Consider the following 18,378-nt stretch of genomic DNA (forward strand, 5'->3'; position numbering starts at 1 on the left):
TCAACATTTACGACAATAAATGTGAAATTCTATTTAAAATGAAAATTAAGTCAATCTATGTTCATATTTCTAAGTTTGGATGACACCGTTATTAGTTAATACTTACCAGTGGCAATTCCACGTGAAAACAACGAATGTTGTAGGTGGAATCAATAGACAAGCTATATTATGGCGAAAAAAGCCTTCCAAGATTGGTAATAACACGAAAACAGAAAAGTAAAAACATAAACTTCTCCTCAGCGTCGGGAAATAGACCTAAAGGACGAGTAAGAAACAACACTGCTGAATTCCGACCTGTCATATTCTGCGATCGACATTATAATCCCCCTCGATTCTCCTCCACAGGGTATATAGATCGGTCTGTGCATTTTTCTTGAGTTACGTCTGTTGTACGCTGGTGTGTTACTAATTAACACCCATAAACTATTCCCAGTGCATGTCTGTGATTGACGTCTGGTAATTTTTGACGCGGCTGTTTTAAGTATGGCATTAGCGCTAGTTGTGGAGAACCATTCTGACTGTAGTTTTTTCTAGTTGTGTAGCATTAATTCCAGGGCATTTCCTACCGAAAAAATCAATTTTTGTATTAACATATCATAAGATTTTGTCTATGTGTGTAGTGTCCGATACGGATTGTTAGTTACGGCATTTTAATTATTTTGACAACAGTTTCCCATAGTTTCATAGAATAGTGCAACCGTGAGAGCAATTTTTGCGTCACGAAACTGCTCCATCGTTCCCGTTTTGTTCCAGAGTCATGCAGTCATTGGAGAGCTTTAGGTCTGAGATTTTGCTCTTTTAGGCTCAAAAACATTCGGCTATCCAGCCACGTTTACTTCAGGGAGAAAAATTTTAACGATATAGAGCGAAATAACACAATATTTTTCAAATACAGAAAAAAAAGGAAACAAGACATCAACGCAGCATTAAGAAACGCAAAACTGTCGCTTTTAAATTATAAGTGACTGTTGATATGATAGTTTCTACTTGGGATGTCTAAATATTAAGTAAATAAGCAATGAATTAGTAAAACGCTAAGAAATTGCTTCGTAGACGCGAACAGGTCAACATCGGTGCTTCTGCATTCTTTCGGTACTTTCTAGTGAATGGAAATAAATCCATTTTTTGAGTTTTCTTCTATTCTGTTCCGTTACTATTAAAGAATGAAACACCTTACAAACATGTCATTTCAGGTTAACTGAGCCTTTTTGAAATCTGAAAAGATGTTACACGTTGACTGCTTGGAAAGCTTTAAACAAAGCAGATATAACAGTGTCTTGTAAACTGACGTAGCTCTTTTCTAACAGGATACTAAACAAAAGTTATTTTTCTAGCAAAGGACAAAATCAAGTTTCTGTAGCTGTATGATTATTGCAATTATAATTTTTTGTTACCCTTTTACATTTGCAAGTTGTTAATTACAGTCTTCTTACGGGTGATCTTCAGCTAACTTTCGTGATAACACTGCAGCAGTGACTGTCTCTGCTGACAGCGGTTTATGGTTGTTTTTCATTAGTCGGCCTATAGACAAGGAAGTTCAAAGAATGGCAGCTCGTTTTATATTATCGTGAAACAGGGGAGAGTGTGTCACAGATACGATAAGTGAGTTGGGGTGGTAATCATTAAAACAAAGGCTTTTTCGTTGCAGCGAGATTTTTTCAGCAAACTTCAGTCACCAACTTTCTCTCCCGAATGCCAAAATATTTTGTTCACACCTGCCTGCATAGGGAAAAATTATGATCGTAATAAAGTAAGGAAAATCAGAGGTCACATGCAGAGATCCGGGTGTTCATTTTTCTCACGTTATATTCGAGAGTGGAACTGTCGAGAAATAGTTAAAGTGTGAGCTGGTATCATGTACATGTAGAATCCACAAGTCGGAACGAGTACTCCAAAAACGTGAGATCAAAAACTTTCTGGTTATGGGCAGAAATCTGCTTTTGCTGCTGTTCAGTCAAAATCCTTTTCCTAATTGTTGGAGCACAGCATTGATGATTGCGTAGAGTGCAGCGTTTTCCAACACGATAAACAGCTATGCTGGAACGAAATAGCAACGAGAGATGCTGTCACTGCAAGAGAATATCTTCTGGTACAAGTCCTCACACATTTCGCGTGCGGAGCATTATTCACGAAATTGTCTTGTACGACACTGACAATGGAACAGCTTTATATTAATACGCATAGTCACGCAGAGACTTTTTTTTTTAATTCAGTCTTCCTAGGTTATATGTTAAGGACATTCTACAATATACATCAGTGTACAGTCTGTTGCTAAATTATTGCTTAAAACTTCGTTACCAATACGTTAACAAAAAATAATTCTTGGCAATGTTCCTAATAAACTTACTACGACTACCACTACTACTAACAGTAATAATAGCAATAATAATAATGACAATGATATGATGATGATGACTATGTTGATAATGGTGATGAAGCTCACAAGAATTTCTATTACTGCCATTATCAATGCGACGTTTCCTCAAGTCCATCGCTATAGAAATAATATTTTAGTGCTTTAAACTAATTTATACTTGATCTTGTAAGAGTTCATTTCGAGCGATATTTGACACAAGCCATTCTGCTGCCACCGAGACTTCTGTATATGTAACTTTCTGGTTTCGTGATCGTTGCACACAGCGTTTATAATGGAACGTACTCGTGCTATCATTGTATACGCGAGACTGCAGTCTTGCTCTACATGTTGCACACCAAGTTTTGAACCTCCTGGTGTGCTGGAGATATTTTCAGCAATATAGACATCGAATTTTAACGTACTCCTTTAGTCGAAACTTTGTTTGAAATGTAAGAAATAGTACGAGTAAAAGTACATTCAGTGCGGACATCGAAGGCTTAGAAAGATATAAAACCAAAATAAAGAAAGACAACCTCATTTAAAAAATGCTGGAAACTATGTGGTAAGCACCATTGTTTAACTAGTATAGCGGAAATTTAATAAGGGAAACGAAAGAATAATACAGAGTAGAAACAAATTTACGAAGTAATTTATATCGACGTTCATACGTAGCACTTCCTGTCTGGTAAAGAAAAAAAATCAACGTTGTAAGAATTATGAAGCGTCTCGGAAAATCTTCTTAGCTAATAGTTTATTTCAGGGATAAGCCAAGCAATAGGCAAACGTAAAGAAGAGTAGTGCGTACAATAATAACCATAATGAATCAACCAAATATAATGGCCGTAAATTCAACTAAATACCTTGCAATTACGATGACGAACAACTAAACTCGGAAAAACACATAGAAAATGTTGTGGGGAAAGCGAACCAAAGACTGCGTTTTGTTGGCAGAACACTTAGAAGATGCAACAGATCTACAAAAGAGCCTGCCTACACTACACTTGTCCATCCTCTTTTGGAGTATTGCTGCGTGGTGTGGGATCCTTACCAGATCTTGGTCCCATAAGACCTCACCTTACCTTACCAGATAGGGCTAACGGAGTACATAGAGATAGCTCAAAGAAGGGCTGCACAATTCGTATTATCGAGAAATAGGGGAGAGAGTGTCACGGACATGATACAGGATTTGGTGTACATCATTAAAACAAAGGCGTTTCTCGCGCCGCGATGTTTTCACAAAATTACATTCGCCAACTTTCTCCTCCGAATGCGAAAATATTTTGTTGACGCCGACATACAAAGGGAGATACGATCACCATAATAAAATAAGGAAAATTAGAGCTCGCAAGGAACGATATAGGTGTTCACTTTTTCCGCGTGCTGTTCGAGAGTGGAATAATAGAGAACTATTGTGGTTCGATGAACCCTCTGCCAGGCACTAAAGTGCGAATTGTAGAGTAACCACGTAGAGGTAGATGAACATCAAAATTCTGGAAGATTATTGTGAATGAGGATAACAGCAAGCTAAACACGGAATTTGGGAACGGTGAAATAGAGGAAGCGTAAGACAATAGGTATTATTTTACGTGTATTAAGACACAAGGGATTACATTCTAAACGAACCACATCAGGTGGCACATGATTATTTCTTGTAACGTATTCTGTAGCCAGAGAGGAATGAAATGGCAAAAACAGTAAACTCCTACAATCGAAGAAATATTTCTTCAATAGTTTTCCTCATGTCAATCACTTTCCTAAAATTGAGCAATAAATATTTGAAACTTCAGTTTTTATAACTGCATTTTATGAAAATGAAATAGTCAGAGTGGATATTGGGAAACAAGGAAGTAAATGGATCTGAAATGTGTTGCTACAGGAGGATATTAATATTACGAGTACACGTAAAATACGTGTTAATATAGGAGGAAAAGTTTACCTTGGAGTGTAAATTAAAATACTCAGTGAAAGTAATGACAAGTAGTGGCGACAAATAACAAATGAGTTTAATCCGAAGACTAAGAATGCTAATGTAGCGCACCTACCCCCCTTGTCCAGATATTTAAATTGCAATGAAGGCAGCCTAGTACTGTGAGTTACCGGCGATTTCAAACTTCCCATTTAGCGTATTCCCCGCCACGGAATCACTGCACGCTTTAATAAGCGTCATACCTCTACACCCTTCTTGTCGCTGGCCGGTAAATCCCTTTTTTAAAAAATCGTAGTTTATTCGGTATCGCGTTATCTAATGAAGCTATGAACATTAGAGATGCAACAAAATAATAGGCCCTTCGTTTGCTGTTTCTCGTAGAAAACTAGAATGTATGTCCGGAATGATTAATGGAATATTAGGCCCGTCAACATTGTTGTAGATGGCCCTTGTACATCAAATTGCTGGGGACAATGGTTGGCAGCTGTTAACTAGAGATGAACAAAATAGCAGAAAATGGAGTATCTATGAATGCAGCAGGCATATTCCCTTTGTAAGGAAAATTAGTTTCGCATTAAGAATAATATATGCTCTGTTAGACAAACCGCGTTACGTATTCAGTACTTTGCGTCGTGCGCCAGGTACGGAGGCAGCGCGCCCGGTGCAGCGCCACGTCTTGGAAGGTGAGCCGAGCCTTGGTGTAGTGTGGCGTGGCGGGGCGCGGGGCTGCTCCCCAGAGAGCGCATCCACGGCCAGCCGGCGCCCCCTGCGGGGCGGACAACTTTATGAAACTGTTGCTCCCTAATGGCCCGCCGCTCCCTGCTTGCCGACTGTTTTACTGCCGCCGGCGGGTCCCGCGTCCCGCGTCCTGCCCTCGGCCAGCTAATACACGTGTTATTAACGCTCAACCAGCTGACGCTCACCAGCGCCGCGGCGCAGGAATTTTACGTTTCTCTATTCTGGCAGCCGATAAAATCTGATACTGACTGAATCAAGTGCACGTCTTTTTCTGTATTCAGAGGCGTGCAATGGTCCAGGAGCACGAAGTGTTCCTAAACATGCACTAAATATCATGCCAAGTTTTTATATGTCCATCCTTGCGATTGATGGTCTGCGGGACTTCGGCCGTTGACCTACGTAATAAAATGAAACACCTGCAGCCGTCGTTCTGATGTTATTTTATTATATTGCAACCAGTTTCGGTGACTCAGTACATCATCTTAAGCCTTAACCGACGCTGAGAGGTTGAACCCCAGTCGTATACACGATAGCATCAGTGACCAACATCTATGGTGTAAAACCGATGTTGTGTTTGCAATCATCAACTACCAGCTGAGTTGGTAGTTGATAGTTGCGAACACAATATCGCTTTTACAGTGTTCTACAAAAGTCAGTCCATAGATGTTGGCCACTGATGAAATCGTGTTTACGATTGTTTAACATCGTCTCATTGTCTCTGTAGAGCTGTACCATAAGAAGCAACGAGAGGAAGTTGACTGGTGGCCAGTATCCTCTTCCTATAACACAAACTGCATGCAAATATTAACTAGGTTCTTTATTTATAAGAATAGCAATATACCTAACTTTAGCTAGTTGTTGTGTGGTGCAACGGGGACAGGTGAAAATATGTGCCCCGACCGGGACTCGAATCCGGGATCTCCTGCTTACATGGCAGACGCTCTATCCATATTTTTTTTTCCATTTTGTTCGTTATGGTTCGTTGTATTTCGTCGTAGCTGACGTCACATGACATCCGTCGAAGCTCGTTGTTGATCTTTTCACTCAGTTTTTTTATTACAGAGGGCAGGTAACCCTCTGACCGAACACGCTGAGCTACCGTGCCGGCCATCCATCTGAGCCACCGAGGGCACAGAGGATAGGGCACCCGCCTCCCGCGAGACCCACACTCTCAACTTATACGTCCATACACTACATTCGTATAAATATATAGCTCTCTGTATATTCCACCTTAGCCTCACTGCCGGTGAAGTAGAAGTCAGCTATGTTCACTATAAGGTTGCTATGTGCTGCCTGTCTCTGTGCTAGAGGCTAACACTGCAGCTCCGACTCGGTGACACACTGGAACTCAATAGGTGCGACAAACTCGAACTAACTGGCCCTCAGGTCCTCGGCGGCTATCTAAATACTGGTGGCCGAAAGGGCGTTGGCGGCACGTTTCCTGCGAGTCTGTTTTTGGCCTCTATCGGTACTCTCGTAACCTCTATGTCGCATAGTGTGCTAGCGCCAGCTTACGTCAGCACAGATTGGAGTTCAACTACTCAACGACAGTTAAGGACAGAAGCGGTGAATTCAGTCACCGAAAATAACATCAGTAAAATAACATCAAAACAATGACTGCAGGTATTTCATTTTATTAGGTAAATATCTTTCAGTCACGTCGATGTGTCTCCCGCGCATGACATATTTTATTCAGCACACTATTCTAGCACTAAGTTACACCTAGGCATTCGGCAAAAAATTTTATAAGACTAGATATTTCCATGTGCCACCAGGTGGTGCCAGTGCATCGGAATGTCATGAGTGCCAGCCGAGCAAGAAAAACCTGGAAAGACCCTACATTTGCATACGAGCGATTTCAATATTCGACGATGTTGGCAGGAATGGGTAAACTAAGGCCGAACACAGTGTCACGAAGGAAGCGATCGACCCAGAGAGGCGACAGAACGTGAGCACCGAGCAATCGTCATGGAGGCATTCGGAGCACCAGATTCATTATCACCGATCCGACGTGCAGCTGGTACTTCAGTGACTACAAGGATCATTAATAGGCGACACACAGATAGTGGGCTGAGCACAAGAAGACCCTTGCGCCGACTACCATTGACGTCCCTACAACATCGAGCCCGTTTTGCAGTGGTGTCGTGCAAATTCGGCCTGTAATCTCAGTTAATGGAGTAGAATTGAGCCCCGATGATCAGCGAAGACGTGTCTGAAGACGCCCCAGGCAGCGATCACATACCAACCTGACTGTCGCCTGACATACCGCCACACAACCAGGAGTAATGGACTGGGGTGCCATTCCATTTCATAGCAGAAACCCTTTGTTTGTCATCCGCGGCGCCATTACAGCACAGCGGTACGTCGACGACACTCTACGCCCCGTTTTGTTGCCCTTCGTTACAAGCCATCCTGGGCTCACATTACAGCAAGATAATGCCCAGCCGCACACGGCAGAAGTTTCTACCGCTTGTCTTCGTGCTCCTAAATCCTACCTTGGCCACCAACGTCGCCCGATCTCACCCCAATTGATAACGTTTGGAGCATTATGGGCAAGGCCGTCCTACTAGCTCGGTATTTTGACGATCTAACATGCCAGTTGGACAGAATTTGGCACGCTATCCGTGAGGAGGACCTCTGTCAACGCCAAGCCGAATACCTGCCCGCATAAGCGCCAGAGGTGGACCAACGCGTTATTGAATTACTCAATTTGTAAAGCTCTTTCCCTTCCATAAATCATCTATTTCTTTCTGAAATTGAAGTCATTTGTTTGTCTATACATGTACGTCGTATGTACCGATTCCCCTTCGAGTGTACTTATCGTTATTTTCTACATTATATCTGAACACTCAAACAGCACACACTGTTTCCCTCCGAGGTACAATATAACACAGCGCTTCCATAGTTTCCAGTCACATACTTGATCCGGCTAGATACATCCGTAGAAGAGGTAAAAGACTGAGTTGTGGTGTGCTTTCGGGTATTCAGCCGATTTATTGATTCCATTTTTATGTACTTTATTTCGACCCAGTAGTTACAGTCTGGCTGCGAGCGCGCATAAACACAGCTCGCGGCGTTTAAAAAACATCTGGATCGGTCGCGCAAATAACCTGCATAAAAATGAAATCAACAACTCGGCTGAACACAACATAAATCATTCATTCTTAACAAACCCGAAAGATAACTATAGATTTGAATCTTAAGCACCACGTAATTGCGTTGCTGCATCTTTGAAAGGAAAAAAGTGAGGGTTTTTTCAAAAATTTTGAATATAAATAATTTTCTGTTTAAAAGGAATATGCTTCAATTACATTTTAGGCCTCCGCCTGTTTTTCAGAGAGCTGTCTCTTGTATGTCGTCTATGATCTCCACAGATTGTCATGTTTTTCTTGATATGTACGCGATTACTTTTGATCGTCTACTATGTCTCATAGGCTGATTGTAAACTGGAGTATCTTTATAAAGGAACAATTTCAGTGAATGATCAAATTTCAGCTACGATTTTCCTAACAGATTCGCACTCCTAAATAAAGGTAGAAGCCTTCCAAATCGCGGGCAACACACAATTATTTGCAGTATGGAGAACTAGCATCGTTAAGGTGCCTCTAGAATATGGAGAAATGGATGGGGTAAATCACGGGTACGTTCCTCCGTGCTGCACTTCCTAACCCAGCGTGACAGACTATTTGCCAGATTTATATTTAGATTTTAAGTATCTAACCATGTAAAAAAATCATATTCATTTCTGAGACCCTCATTCTACAAAACTCTAATACGGATGTATTGTGATACTGAATAGTTACTAACATCTGCCAGTAATATTTTAACTCAGTAAAGCACCGCCATGAAGCGCTTTGTGGAACAGCTATTCCATTGCATTAGGAACGTAAGCTGTTTCTAACCAACTTTCAGGTAGCATCAGTTGGATGTAGAACAGTTATTAGAGTTGCGTTAAATTTTCGATATGCTCTGGCCAGTCTGAGCTTATATTCATAAACTTAGTTTCAAATTCCTCACATAACGTATTGCAACAGTTCCACATTTCCATTAACAATAACAGTTATGCTGCAGTACGTTCTTACCCAAAAATTTTAGCTGTGCAGGATAGCAGACCAGACTGCCACGAAACTGCGTCAGATTGATAAAGAGGACACCAAACACATTCTTTTTACACATTCAAAAATATGTATATGATGGTTCAAATGGCTCTGAGCACTATGGGACTTAACATCTATGGTCATCAGTCCCCTAGAACTTAGAACTACTTAAACCTAACTAAGGACATCACACAACACCCAGCCATCACGAGGCAGAGAAAATCCCTGACCCCGCCGGGAATCGAACCCGGGAACCCGGGCGTGGGAAGCGAGAACGCTACCGCAAGACCACGAGATGCGGGCATGTACATGATAAAGTGATAAATGGTTGACACGTTAGCCATGACTTCATATGATTTATACTGCTGCTTCCATAAACAAAGAAAGCGCAAAAGGTTTTCGAGGGATATGACAACAATAGAAAAGCATAGTAAACACCAGACGTTTGGTCAGAGTCCAAAATGTGGAGTCGCCCCCTAGTATCACGGCCTGTCTTGAATGTGAGTGCCTGGAAACTGACTCTTTGTCACCTACAGTTAAAAATGTGTCAATACACTATACACAACATTTATTGACTTCCTGAAGTTTCTGGTTGGAAATTATGTGGTTGTTTAATTCAGCACTGACGGTAATGGAGTTGTGCAACGTTTCGGTAGCTTTCCCCTCTGGTAAGCCCCGTACTTAAGAGCGATTTACATACTATAATATGCTGGTTAGAATTCCACTTCGAACTTATAAGATCACGTTGTCTGAACAGGACGCCTGGCTCTCGTACACTTTCTCAAAGTGTCAACGCTACAACATGAGAAATAAAAATATACCTGTTCGTCTTTTAGCGCCTTTCGGAATACAAAAGGAGACAGACAAAAGGCGCCTTACATGCCTCGCAGTGGCTCTGCCGAAGATGCAAGAGATACATTCTTTCTTACGTGTGATCCGTTTTCTTGGATGTAATCTCACTCATTTTTACCACAGTCTACCCGTTCTTGACACTAAATCCACACTAGCTGCACCACGTCTTTCGTTATTTTATAATTAATTAGAAATTTCGGCAATGATAGTGTGTACCTTGGTTGGTACTACCATTTGGAAAGTGACAGGTTGTTATAATTCCGCGAGATCGCAAAGGGACACTAAGAGAAGGAAAAATACCAATTAACTTTATTTTCCTGAGCTACATGTTTGCATAACAGATGCGTACAAGTCTACGGTAATTGTCTTCAAAGGAAATTTGTAGCGTAAGTCGTGCAACGTGTCACTTAAGTGATGATAAAGGAGAGAAGTTTATTGTCTACCACAGATACCTAGGTAATTAGGCGCTTCAACGGAGCTAATTAACATGATCATTTTGCCACGCCTGAACACGGCTATCCGTGAGAACTGGGATCATATGGATCATATCATCTCTAATGATAGCGTTGCAATTAAGAAAGGATATATATTACGTGGAGTCACGTAAACTGACAATGTAATGCTCGTCTGTAGCTCGTCCTTCTAGGTTAATAAGAATTGCTATCTAGCAATTGTAACAAAGAGTCACATGTCCCGTAAGGACATCGGACATTGTTGTCTTTCATTTGGTTACGTGAGTGGCAGTATTCTATACAACTTCCCCAAAGAACCACGCTGCTACAAAATTTCTCCATTAACAGTGTAAAAAGCATGCAATTTTTCCACGTCAGCCCAACTACTCGTATGCATTCGGGCACACGCCGCCTTCGCACCGTAATAATTATCACTGTCATCATGCAAGGTGTTTCAAAAATGACCGGTATATTTGAAACGGCAATAAAAACTAAACGAGCAGCGATAGAAATACACCGTTTGTTGCAATATGCTTGGGACAACAGTACATTTTCAGGCAGACAAACTTTCGAAATTACAGTAGTTACAATTTTCAACAATAGCTGGCGCTGCGGTCTGGGAAACTCTATAGTACGATATTTTCCACATATCCACCATGCGTAGCAATAATATGGCGTAGTCTCTGAATGAAATTACCCGAAACCTTTGACAACGTGTCTGGCGGAATGGCTTCACATGCAGATGAGATGTACTGCTTCAGCTGTTCAATTGTTTCTGGATTCTGGCGGTACACCTGGTCTTTCAAGTGTCCCCACAGAAAGAAGTCACAGGGGTTCATGTCTGGCGAATAGGGAGGCCAATCCACGCCGCCTCCTGTATGTTTCGGATAGCCCAAAGCAATCACACGATCATCGAAATATTCATTCAGGAAATTAAAGACGTCGGCCGTGCGATGTGGCTGGGCACCATCTTGCATAAACCACGAGGTGTTCGCAGTGTCGTCTAAGGCAGTTTGTACCGCCACAAATTCACGAAGAATGTCCAGATAGCGTGATGCAGTAATCGTTTCGGATCTGAAAAATGGGCCAATGATTCCTCTGGAAGAAATGGCGGCCCAGACCAGTACTTTTTGAGGATGCAGGGACAATGGGACTGCAACATGGGGCTTTTCGGTTCCCCATATGCGCCAGTTCTGTTTATTGACGAAGCCGTCCATGTAAAAATAAGCTTCGTCAGTAAACCAAATGCTGCCCACATGCATATCGCCGTCATCAATCCTGTGCACTATATCGTTAGCGAATGTCTCTCGTGCAGCAATGGTAGCGGCGCCGAGGGGTTGCCGTGTTTGACTTTTGTATGGATAGAGGTGTAAACTCTGGCGCATGAGACGAGACGTGGACGTTGGCGTCATTTGGACCGCAGCTGCAACACGGCGAACGGAAACCCGAGGCCGCTGTTGGATCACCTGCTGCACTAGCTGCGCGTTGCCCTCTGTGGTTGCCGTACGCGGTCGCCCTACCTTTCCAGCACGTTCATCCGTCACGTTCCCAGTCCGTTGCAATTTTTCAAACAGATCCTTTATTGTATCGCTTTTCGGTCCTTTGGTTACATTAAACCTCCGTTGAAAACTTCGTCTTGTTGCAACAACACTGTGTTCTAGGCGGTGGAATTCCAACACCAGAAAAATCCTCTGTTCTAAGGAATAAACCATGTTGTCTACAGCACACTTGCACGTTGTGAACAGCACACGCTTACAGCAGAAAGACGACGTACAGAATGGCGCACCCACAGACTGCGCTGTCTTCTATATCTTTTACATCACTTGCAGCGCCATCTGTTGTTGAAAATTGTAACTACTGTTATTTCGAAAGTTTGTCCGTCTGAAAATGTACTGTTGTCCCAAGGATATTGCAACAAACGGTGTATTTCTATCGCTGCTCGTTTAGTTTTTATTGCCGTTTCAAATATACCGGTCATTTTTGAAACACCCTGTATATTCCGAACATATATTTTTCATTATTTAATAATCATTAGTTAGTCTAGATGAACCTTTTCCTTTTAGAGCGATTAATTTGGACGTTTCTAAGCACTTGCGGTAGTATCCAGGACTTGATTCAAGTATATTTGAACATAAAGCAATATGAACCTTGCATTTACAGATACTTTTGACCAGGTGCTAGCACGACAGTAAAGAAAGAATTTAATCTGTGAATGTTCTCAGATATTTTATGAGCAAATCTTTCTAGACACAGTTAACTTCCAGCATCAACTAGGTGCTCTCACAACATGTGATAGAAACTGTATTACGTCACAGACAAATGAAGTCACTGAAGCAAACTTTTAAGACAATTGCCCCGACTCGTGCTCAGTTAGATCTCTAGACAGTCGGCACTCTTAATGATTTCCTCCACAGAGAAAGATAATTTCTGCGGCGTCAGAGTCAACTCACAGCATGGTTTCGCTTTGAGCTAATCACAGACAAACTCGTCAATCTTATTTAGTTGTGACAATCTTCATTTTGGACTCTTGCGCTGATTTACATTTGCATTGCATCTTTGTTGTCATCCACTAGTCTAAAGGTTGTTTAATAGACAACAATTTCCGTACTACAAATGGTTCAAATGGCTCTGAGCACTATGGGACTTAACTTCTGAGGTCATCAGCCCCCTAGAACTTAGAAATACTTAAACCTAGCTAACCTAAGGACATCACACACATCCATGCCCGAGGAAGGATTCGAACCTGCGACCGTAGCGGTTGCGCGGTTCCAGACTGTAGCCCCTAGAACTGCTCGGCCACTCTGGCCGGCTCCGTACTACAACATTAACGTTTCAGAGACGGTTTAGGACCACTATCTCTTCTATTTCATGACGCAGTCGATTGTTGTACGAAGATAATGGAAAGAAAATGAACATTATAGAGTCAGAGCACTAGCCTATTCAGAGAAGCGTTGTGTGACATGTATACGGGACTATTCAGACAAAGCGTGAAGTGCTTCAGCAACAGCAAGGAGGACGTGAATTAGAACGACAGGACGGGTATTTGTACTCCTTCCGAATACAAGGTCGACGTGAAAAGTTCGTGGCTAGGGTAGAAAGTAAATTCAGGACTATTCTAACCGGAATGATACCTAAAATTACAAGCCGGGGAAACTTGGAAAAAACATGAGCATTACTTTGTTCTTCGTGTATAGCTTTGTTATAATTTTTATTTAAGAAGCTTAGTTTTGTATGTTTTATTTAAATGGACAAAGTGTGCATCATGAAATTCTTAATTTGTAACATTTTAACCAATGCAAACTGATCGGGCTTGGCAAAGGTTTGTAATGAGTCAGCTCCTTTATTTCAACGCTTAAGGAATAGGCAGCTTAATTTAAACGTAGCTGCAGTGCTCTCGAAGATGTTCCGTCAGAAAGACGTTTACAATATACAGCGGGATGATTGGCGATTAGACTTGTATGAAATAGATGTAGCCATATACAAATCAGAAGGAAAGATGTGTATTTTAAATGCGAATTTACGGGGCAAATGTTTGTGCAAAATGGATGCTACATTTGTTGACTGCTGATCAAAAGCAAACGGCGGAACGAATTTCTCACCAACGTGTGGTCCCTTTAAACAATATTCCACCTTACGTTCAGCGTCGATTAGTTACTGTCGATGACACGTGGGTACAACTATCACTCCTCAAACGTAACATCAACTAAAGCAGTGGCCATACAGCACAAAATATCGAAAGGCAATGGGCGATGTATTCTGGAATCCAAATGATTTCTCTTATTCGGTAACTTACAAACAGTAATACAAAAAGTAATATGATGGTATAAGATGCTGCTGTTAGCAAGTCCTGAACCAACAATACGGAAAACTACATGACCCTATCTTTTTCCATGGTGATGCTGTTGCGCAGAAAAAGTGCTTTGGCAGGGGAGTTTGAAGTACGGATTGTTGAAATATCCACCCTGTTCATCGAATGTAGCTTCCTCTCTCTGCCAACTATTAGTTCATTTTGTGAAATCGTTTAGAATCGAATGAATAAGTCAGGCAGCTGTAGGTTAGTATTTTGCAGGCCTTTCAGAATCGCGATGTAGGAATGAGATGTACTCGCTGGGAGGGTGACATACAAAATTCATAGACCTAAAAGCGGAGTAACTCGGTGAATATTCCTAGTTTTTGCTTAAAAACAGTGCATTTCACTGCCAGACCACGAACTTTTCATTTCTTCCGACTGAGCTTGGGAAGAATGGCTCCCCAACACACATGGCACTAATTTCATTCCACACGTCATTTTCTATAAACTTACATTTTTCTCTTTACTGAGCATTTAATGGTCCCCACATGAAAAAAGGGGTGGCTGCACGGCTTGCAGCAACCATATACCAGTTATGTTAAAAAACTTAGACGAGTACAACACAGCAAAAATTATTTCCTGTTGGTAATCTATACTATTAATATAAAGACAATCCGTTGTTTAATGTCGTTACCAAAAATTTCAAAAAGTACTTGACCGTTTTATCAAAGATTTTTACACAATGCTCTAGTAAACGTTTGGGCAGACAAAAGCTACATAGTTTTTTTAACATATATAGTATATAAATATAAGGATACTATATAAAATGGAGACTTTGTTGGCATAAATCTCGAAAAGTTCTTGACCGAGTTACTTCAAATTTTTACGCGATACTCTATTAAATGGATTAGAAATAACAGGCAACCAGTTGCAAAACACAGGTTTATCAAACTTCTACCATTGTTTCGGCGGTTTTAAAACCGTCTGCTTCACAAGATATTGTGCGTAGAATCACATTATCTATACCGAATGCGAGAGTCGTTGACTCTGTCTAGTACACATCATCTACTTAACCACCATTTAAAGTACGTTATATGAAATAGTAGCCGTCAACTATGAAAACCACATATTTGACGCTGGACACAACAATATAGCTATAGTATGTCACTTGAAATATTTGTATAAAACTGACGTTTAAAAGTAAAAACGCAGTATCGGTTCCTATGAAGGGTAAATATGTCTCGTTCAGAGCTATCGTCAGGCGCCGAATGTGACATTTACGCATCATAGGACCTGATTCCAAGTTTCATTTTTACCTTCTGAAGAATACGGTTTTAAAACTGTCGAAACCATGGTCAAGGTTTAATAAACCTGTATTTTGGAGCTGGTTGGCTGTTATTTGTAATCCATTGAAGCACATACACGCAAAGTTGCTGAAGGGCAGCCATGTTCAAAATCAAACTCAACTAAATGTTCGAACGTATAATAATATATAAAGAGGAAACATTGTTCACAAAAGTCTCGAAAAGTTCTTGACCGGTTTTCTCAAAATTTTTAAACGATATCCTAGTAAACGTTTGGATAGACATGGGCTTCATATTTTCCAATACATACAATATGGAAAAGCTGTTTGCAAAAATCTTGTAAAAGTTCTTAACCGACTTATTTCACTTTTTTATACGATATTCTAATAAACATTTGACGGACTTCGGCTTTATATTATTTTAAACAATTATGTATAGGTTTTCTCTAAAAAACCGGCTGTGAGAAATAAATGCTGTGCGATTTCGTTTTATTTCTCGATGTCAGTTTTAACTACGAAAGCCGGTCATTTAAACCAATGGACAAATTGCTTATCCCATACATATTCTTTCCCCTTATATCTAATTATAAACACAAATTTTATACACAACAAAGTGCAGTTTGGTTTCTTCCCCACGGGCGGTTTTAACAGAAAACAGGAATGTTGCATTTACGGCTTATCGGCTTATGATTAGAATACTAATACGGAATCCGAAACGTCAGAAACTTTGTAATCCTACTCGTGTGCAGGTTAAAACTATGCATAATACTGTCTTTAAAGTAACTATCGTCACAGAGAGGTCTCTCATGCCCCATATACCAATGATCTCTCAACCGATTTAGCCATTTATTTTAAGCGAATTCAAGGCTTCGTTGGCTATAATAATAAATATGGCTCATCGTCAGAAGAGGGGGAGGGGAAATGGACAGAGGAGGAGGGAAGAGAGAGAGGAGGGAGGAGGTGGAGAAGAGATAGGAGGACGAGAAGATAGATAGATAGGGAGAGAGGGGGGGGAGACGACGAGGAGGAGGAGGAGGAGGAGGAGGCTATAAAGAAAGAGAGAGGACAGAAGCAGATGACAGCGGGGGAGGAGGAGATTAGGACGTGTATCCAGTTCCCATACAAATTTACCAATTGTGAAGCATTGCCGGGTTCGCTACGTTACTATAAAAACACAGATGGCGGTGATACGGCTGGTGCTAAGATGATTATGTTGCTTTTGGCAAGACCGAGGTCAGTTCCCAGCATATAAGATATGGAGAGGTGATGAGAAATATGCAAATACAGATGGGGAGGGCGTGGGTGCACTGGGCATGATGTTGGGCTGAAACATCTGATGTTGGTGCGAGCTAACCTTAAACTTATGGAAGGATGCACTTATAATATTATAAGCCAATATATGCGATAGAAGCAGCATGAACAACAAGTACGACCCAACAAAGCATTCAATAAACTTCTTTTTGCACATACACAGTGGAGATTTCAAAGTGTATTGATGGTATAAAAAACCATACGTTTTTATGTTGAAATGTCCCCTTAGAAAAATTTATGAATGATTGTGCTGATAAACCTCTTACATTATTTGTTTTTCAAACAGCTGAGCAAAACTGAACGTACTCAGACATTACTCTCTTTACTTATTCTGATCATCATTAAACTGACACAAAATATTTTTAGCGTAACGCAATCTGACGAAAAATTTTATCAAATCATTATTGGCCACTGCCCAAAACAATTTGTAAAATTTTTTGTGGGGAGCGTGGGGGCTATGTAAGCAGATTGTTTTGGTTTTTATGTTGGTAACGCCACGTAGCGCTCTGTATGAAAATCACTGACTGTGCTGTGTGCAGTCTGTGGCTGGTTGGCATTGTTGAAATATTCTGTATTGTAGTGTTGGGCTGTTGGATGTGATTAGCGCGTAGCGTTGCACAGTTGGAGGTGAGCCGCCAGCAGTGGTGGATGTGGGGAGAGAGATGGCGGAGTTTTGAGAGCAGATGATGTGGACGTGTGTGGCAGGGTCGCCATATGAAAGTTCCCCTTAGAAAAATTAATGAATTACTGTGCTGATAAACCCCTTACGTTATTTGATTTTCAAACAGCTGAGCAGAACTGAACGTACTCAGACATTTCGCTCTTTACCTATTTTGATCAACACTAAACTGACACACAATATTTTTAGCGCCACGCAATCTGACTTTTAATACTCCCTACAAAAGAATGGCCCTGACTAACAATAACCTATACCTTTCATGAATCACTTACCTCACAAAAATCTTCGTTACTCGAACTACTGCAATACAGCGAGCGCCACTACTGCCAGCTAAATAAAAGATTCTAACTACTGAAGGGACTAACTACTGATAGACATAGTTAGCAAATGAAAGATTTTGATAAAGAACAAACAATGTATTTACCCTAATAGTGTTCAAGAGTCATTATATATATATATATCAGTTCATGACATCCAGTCTTTCAAATTTACTGACTCTGATGGACACACGTCCAGATCATCCGCTCTCAAAATTCCGCCATCTCTCTCCCCACATCCACCACTGCTGGCGGCTAACCTCCAACTGTGCAACGCTACGCGTTAATCACAACCAACAGGCCAACACTACAATACAGAATATTTCAACAATGCCAACCAGCCACAGACTTTACACAGCACAGTCAGTGATTTTCATACAGAGCGCTACGTTGCGTTACCAACATATAAACATAAACAATCTACCTACGTAGGGGACGTTTCAATGTCTGTCGACTAGAAAGGTATTGCTGCGTCGAATTGTGTTCCCTGTACTGCCACCCATACCACCGCCCAGGCTGAGGCAGCGCGCGTCCTTCGGAAGTGCCCCAAGACGCT

At 41.2% G+C, this 18,378-nt stretch overlaps 1 protein-coding gene across 1 annotated transcript in view; it reads left to right on the plus strand.

Moving 5' to 3' along the window:
- Positions 1-18,378, plus strand: part of LOC124794746 (LIM/homeobox protein Awh) — a 351,821-nt gene that overhangs the window by 21,591 nt on the left and 311,852 nt on the right. The window lies entirely within an intron of this gene.

The sequence above is a fragment of the Schistocerca piceifrons genome, chromosome 1 (assembly GCF_021461385.2).
Source record: "Schistocerca piceifrons isolate TAMUIC-IGC-003096 chromosome 1, iqSchPice1.1, whole genome shotgun sequence".
Lineage (NCBI taxonomy): Eukaryota > Metazoa > Arthropoda > Insecta > Orthoptera > Acrididae > Schistocerca > Schistocerca piceifrons.